Below are 6,327 nucleotides of genomic sequence, written 5' to 3'. Positions count from 1 at the left end.
ACAAGAGGATGACCGGATCCGACATACTGAGCTGTTGGTACTACTTCGTTCTCTGGGTTCCAGACCACCTCCTTCATCATCTCAGTAGTTAATATTTGTTATATAACTCTGTTATGACACTATTACAGATCTTATAGTACATCTTGATCTATTGATTATCACTTCAGATTTGATTGATCCTGCTTTAATTTAATAGACTAGGATTTTCAAAATTCAAAACTGCTTTAAAAATGACTGTTTTAAATTCTAGGTTAAAATTGTTCTATCTTTTTAAAAGAAAAAAAATCCTACTTTTAGAATTTCAAAACAATTTTAGCCTTAGACTAGAAAAATCCCTTTAGAAATCATGTTCCCCTAGACTAGCATTTGAGCATCTCACCAACACCCTAAGTTTACCTTGCTTGTGATTGATATACATAGAAAGGGGTGAGATGTATAGGTCAATTGCCTAGACTTAAGATGCTTATGTCAGTGCATCAATATAAGTCTGGGCGTTAAATACAAAACATACAGTGATCAGGTTAAGTTACTCAGTTTAGTCAAACACTAACTGATTACAATGCACTTAACTTGACTAACCAAGTGAAAGCTGCTATCTTCTGATAGTCAGTAAGTACCTAATTGGTTAGACATCTATTTTAGATGTCAAGTTTAGGGGGAGGATTAAATCAACAATTAGCACTAAAATTATTTTCTCCACCTTAAACATAATATCTTTTCTAATTTTTTTTTTCAGTTTTTAGATTGAATTTCGGTTTTCAAATTTGAAGTTTTTACAAACTTAGTCAGTATTGAAAAGTATATTTTTCAAACTTAGTTTTGAAATCTTTAATTTTGAAAACTTATGTTTCAAAATTGTTTAAACCTATTTTTGAAAACTAAATTCTTCAATTAGATTTTATAAACTAAGATTTTGAATCTGTTGCAAACTTAGTTTTAACCCGTTTTGAAAAGTAAATATCCTTTAAACCTCAGCTTTGAAATTCTTGATTTTTCAAAATTAAAACTTATGTTTGGAAATTTTCTTGATAAAACTAGTTTTGAAAACTTAGCCTTGAAATTTTGATTTTGAAAACTTATGTTTGAAAAATGTTTCAAAATTGAAACTTATTTTGAAAATTTAAAACTTGATCTTAAAATTTAAAACTTATACACTTATACTTAAAAATTAGCTTTTCATATTTCTGATTGAAAAAAAAAAAATTCTTTCTAAGTTTGCAAATTCATTTTGAAAATTAATTTTGCAAAAATTATCTCAAAATGTCCTAACTCATTACTAAGTTGGTTTGCTACAATTAGCCACTTTTCAAAAAAAATTAGTTATGTTACAGAAGTTAAGTTACTATATAGTGAAATTTAAAAACTCCCCCAAGTTAGCATGACATTTTTTTTACAACTTTTATTCTGCTTGAATCCTGTATTGGCTACTTGCTTATGTCTTTATTTGATGAATGCCAAAGGGGGAGGGATAGGTGGGTGGTTAAGTTAGAGCAACTAAATGTAAAATTGAGAAACTAACTTAAAAACCTTAAAAACCTCAAAAATCATGCTTGTTTGTTTACTTGCATAATTTTTTCACTAACTTAACCAGGTTGACATTCCATCAAAAAGGGGGAGATTGTTGGTGCGGTTAACACTAACGGTCTAACTCAGGTTTTGATGAATGACAAATCAGGTTAAGTTAGGTTTGTCGTTATCTAACACTTTGATCGAGTGTACAGGCTAAGTCCAGACAGGTTGTCGGGCTGACCGGATGTCTGGCACGAAGTCCAAGCGGGTCGACGGGCTGACCGGACGCTTGGCATGAAGACTAGCTAGGTCGACGGGCTGACCGGATAGCTGGCGAGAAGTCCAGGCGGGTCGACGGGCTGACCGGACGCTTGACACGAAGTCCAGCTAGGTCGACGGGCTGACCGGATAGCTAGCGAGAAGTCCAGACGGGTCGAAGGGTTGACCGGACGTCTGGCAGGTGAGTAAAGGTAAGTCATTGGAAGGGAGTGACTGTGAGGACGCATTCCCGGGAAGGGAACATTAGGCGTCGATCCAGCTTAGATCCATTTCGGATATCTAAGTCGGGATCGTGACTAGATTCCGGTCTCGGAAAGACGGAATCTAAGTCATATTTTTTATATTGAACTTTTAAACTGTGCTAACACTTTGTTTTGTAGGATATACATTATCTATTTGCCTCGGACTAACCTTGTCTTGTAGGAAAGATGTTCCCTGGAGAAAGGTTGTCCGGGCGCCCGGAGGTGAATTCTATCCTGATCACGGCGTCGACACGTGGAGCTCGCTGGTTGGACCTGCTACGTCACACCAGGGCGCCCGGAAGGGATCCGGGGCACCCCGAGCCTCATATAAAAGAAGGGGAAGGGGTGGAGCCTCAATAACAACTCAGAACGAACTGAAACCTGCTCTCCTGAGCTCTTGCTACGCTACGAAAGATCTCCGACAAAGCTCTGTCCGCCTCTTCTTATTTTCTATTGTCGGTATTTCTTATTCTAGCTTTTCTGTACTTAAACTCTGTAATCTTCGAATTGCTAGTGGATTACCCAACGAAAAGCACCTTTGTGTGCGGCCCTTGGAGTAGGAGTCACCAAAGGCTCCGAACCAAGTAAAATTGGTTCTTGTGTTAGCGTTGTTTCAATTTCGTCTTTTTCGCTGCGCTTACTCTCGACGAATTTTTTATAATCGATATTTACCCCCCTCTATCGAACGTCTACGATCCAACAACCCTTACGACTTCTGTATGAAAAAATTAATTTAATTTAATATTATACTTATCTTAGTAAAAAAAATTAAGAAAAGTATATTTTTTAACATTGTTGGCTTAAAATATTTATAGAAGCTTCTTTGATCATAGTTGGCAATTCTAAGATATGGGACTAAAGAGAACTATATTTTTTTTATATAAAACAACCAGAGAAAATTAATGATGAGAAAAATTCATAATAATATGTCGCAGCTGAGTCTCGAACTCTAGATCACTGATTGTTTTGCTTGTGGAATTACTAATAAACCTTGGAATTATTTTTAGTGTGAATAGAAAAAATGATATTAACGTAAATTCATTTTAGGCTTCACCAAAGTTAGTTAGTAAAGGGGAGAAATTTTTAATAAAATAGTAAGATGATGTGTTGATTTTCAGATCAATTATTGATAATCAAAATATAACAAGCGATGATGACATATATGAAGAAACGTTTCCATCTGTAGCCGATATTATCAAAGTTTCTATTTATTAAATTATAGTGGATGATTAAGAAATTTAAGTTAGTAATTGTCATTATTGTGGCAAGTTCTAACAATATAGTGCAGGATGAATGAAGGTTTTGCATCTTTCTTCTATCAGCATTCTTCATCTTGATATTGCAACATTATCTTTGTTATTTGTATTCTTCAACATGTTTACATACCTTTCAAATAGTTTCATTAACTAAATTATAGCTTAAAATGCTAAAGTAAGTACTTTGAATTTTTCTCTAAATAAATTAGAGTTAATATCTTGTAAGATTCGGATTATTGATGACAATGAGGCCCTATAGTTGCTGGTTGTTATATCTTGGCCACCAATCACAGTTTTAGATTTCAATTATATACTTAAACTAGATTGCATTTCATTTTATAGTTACAAGTTATTGGTAGTTATATGCCACAAAATAAAATATTTTATGATTTTCCTATATGCTATCTATCCTGAATCTGGGTTGTTTCCATTAGATAGCATTGCTAACTAATCCCGTTCATGTAAAAATAGAACATTCTCATGCTTTTATGATTACACATGGAAAACTAAGTCTTTTACTAGTTACAAAGTACATTGGTTTAAACCTTTTATGATTCTATTTGTGTATCCAAATGCAAATATTGCCAGACTCAAAGGATACAAACTTTGGAAATTGAATATTATATGAAAAATGAATTCAAACATTCATTCTATATAAACCATTCATTATTTTAAGGTTATTATAATTTGCTTACTTTAATTTACATAACATATAGGTTACATGCGTCATACTCCAGACATCGCATTTGGCTTATTTGGCCTATGTGTAGAGAATTTCCCTCTTACGAACTAGAATTTATAAAACTATCATTTTTAAGTCTTGGATGATATTTTATACCTGTCATAGATTTACCAAAAGTTTACCATTTTTTATGAAACTCAACTCTTGTGTAAATTCTACCAATCTAGACCATGAAATGGTACCATTAGATAGAAATCATTAAAGTTGTTATTTATAAAATGCCCACTAGTAGGATATTGAGTTTGAAGAGGTTAAGATGCAACGTTACTGTTGGTTTTACAATACCAGAACCAACGTTGGTGCTGGTATTGCAAGATCATGATCAATGTTCGTGCCACTTGGCACGCAACCATAACTTCCTATAGGAATGTCAGACCCATGTTTGGAGTGCATAAATATATTCTAAACACTTACGTCTTCCATCCCAAACCAAAATTTTAAAAATCCAATGCCTCTAGGTCAATCAATGGATTATAGACAAAACTCATTCATGAACCTAGAGGGGTCGGATCAAATCCATTCCAAGTTCAATGGATTCAGGATTCATCGCCTCACACAAATATGAATATGCCCTCAATTATTGTTTAATTATCTTCCTAATGATGGCCCAAACAGGTCAAAGCTTTATTAACATAGTGGTGCTAATTTTCTAAGTACAATGCTACGAGGGAGATATTTTTCCAAGACCAGCACCACATTGTAGCTGAATATGGAAAAATAGCGCCATGGTGCGTGTTAAGTATAAATTCAGGTTGGAAACTCAGAATCATGTTTTGAAGGCATAAATAGATTCTACACACTTATGCCTTCCTATCAATACTGATAGATCAGATGCGAGCGATAGAGGGGGGGGGGGGGGGGAATATCGCTTCTTTTAAAACTCTTCTTTTACTTTTAAATCAGAATCGTGCAGTGGAAAGTAAAAAGAGAGACAGGTTCATTTACTTCGTTCGGAGCCTAGCTCGACTCCTACTCGAAGGTCCGCGGTCCTTGACCGCACCGATGGACAATCACTATAACTCTTCTTTCCGAAACCTTCGGAAAGAAGCATATTGTACATATACAAGAAGTATAAGATAGTAACAACCCTACTATCTTATTTAAAATTAAGTGCAATACAAAATAAATACACCGACAATAGTATGCGTAGGATGTAGCTTGGTCGGTACTTCCGGATGGAGTGACTTGCTGAGTTGTTGAAGATGTGTAGCACAATCCATACGCGAAGAAGAGCTTTTGAGATGATCAGAAGAGTTGTTATTAAGCCTCTGACTTCGAGCTCCTTTTATAAGTGCCTTTGGCGTTCGGTCGACCGATCCCACTGTTCGGTCGACCGATCCCACTGTTCGGTCGACCGAACTCGCTCCCTTCCTTCCTGGCTGGAGTCTAAAGCTAGCTCGATCTTTCACAATAAATGATCATGAATAGTTCGGTCGACCGATCCCATTTTTTGGTCGACTGATCAGCTTCCTTCCCCGTTCATCTTGATTCGCCGAGATCAACATTCAATGCACCATTAATGTTGATTAGTTCGGTCGACTGATCCATAGGTTCGGTCGACCGATCCGCTTCATCTCCTTTTGCTGCTGATCGGTGCTGATGAACTGGCTATGCTGAGTCATCATGGTTCGGTCGACCGATCCTCTAGTTCGGTCGACCGATCAAGCTTTGACTAGACTGTACTCTGTTTTAGTCTGAACTGATACCTGCTTTGAGTTGACCTGGTTAGGTCGACCGATCCTCCTGTTTGGCCGATCGATCGAGTCGAACCTGCAAAACAGTGTTAGATAATAATCCTGCAAAACAGAGATTAACACAGTAATATTATAATGCATGAGCAGTATAAAAGATAGTAGAATTGTCTTGATCTCAACTTGGAAACCTTCCCGGTTTCTTCAGTTGGATCAGCGACCTTAGGTTGTTCCTTTCAGGAACCGGACCTCACTATCGCTCTTCCAGTTGTTTACCTTAATTTACCTGCCAAACATGGTCCTCCAGACATGTTTGGACTTTTCCTGCTTAGTGTCTGATCGCTCGATCCACTAAGACTTTTCCTGCAATACTACATTAACCAACAACAATAATAGTAATACAGAATACAATGGTAAACCTAAACCTAGATTTATCGAGATCCGCTGGTCCGATCGACCGTATCTGAACAACCTTGCTTGGAGTTCACTCCTCTAAGACTTCTCGTTACCTAAGGTTACCACCCCCTATGGTTTTCTCAACCTGGCTTCACTCACTAGGACCTAAGGTTACCACCCCCTAGGATTTTCTCCACTTGGCTTCACTCACC

This window comes from Zingiber officinale, chromosome 5A, assembly GCF_018446385.1.
Source record: "Zingiber officinale cultivar Zhangliang chromosome 5A, Zo_v1.1, whole genome shotgun sequence".
Lineage (NCBI taxonomy): Eukaryota > Viridiplantae > Streptophyta > Magnoliopsida > Zingiberales > Zingiberaceae > Zingiber > Zingiber officinale.
This window is presented reverse-complemented; position numbering follows the sequence as displayed.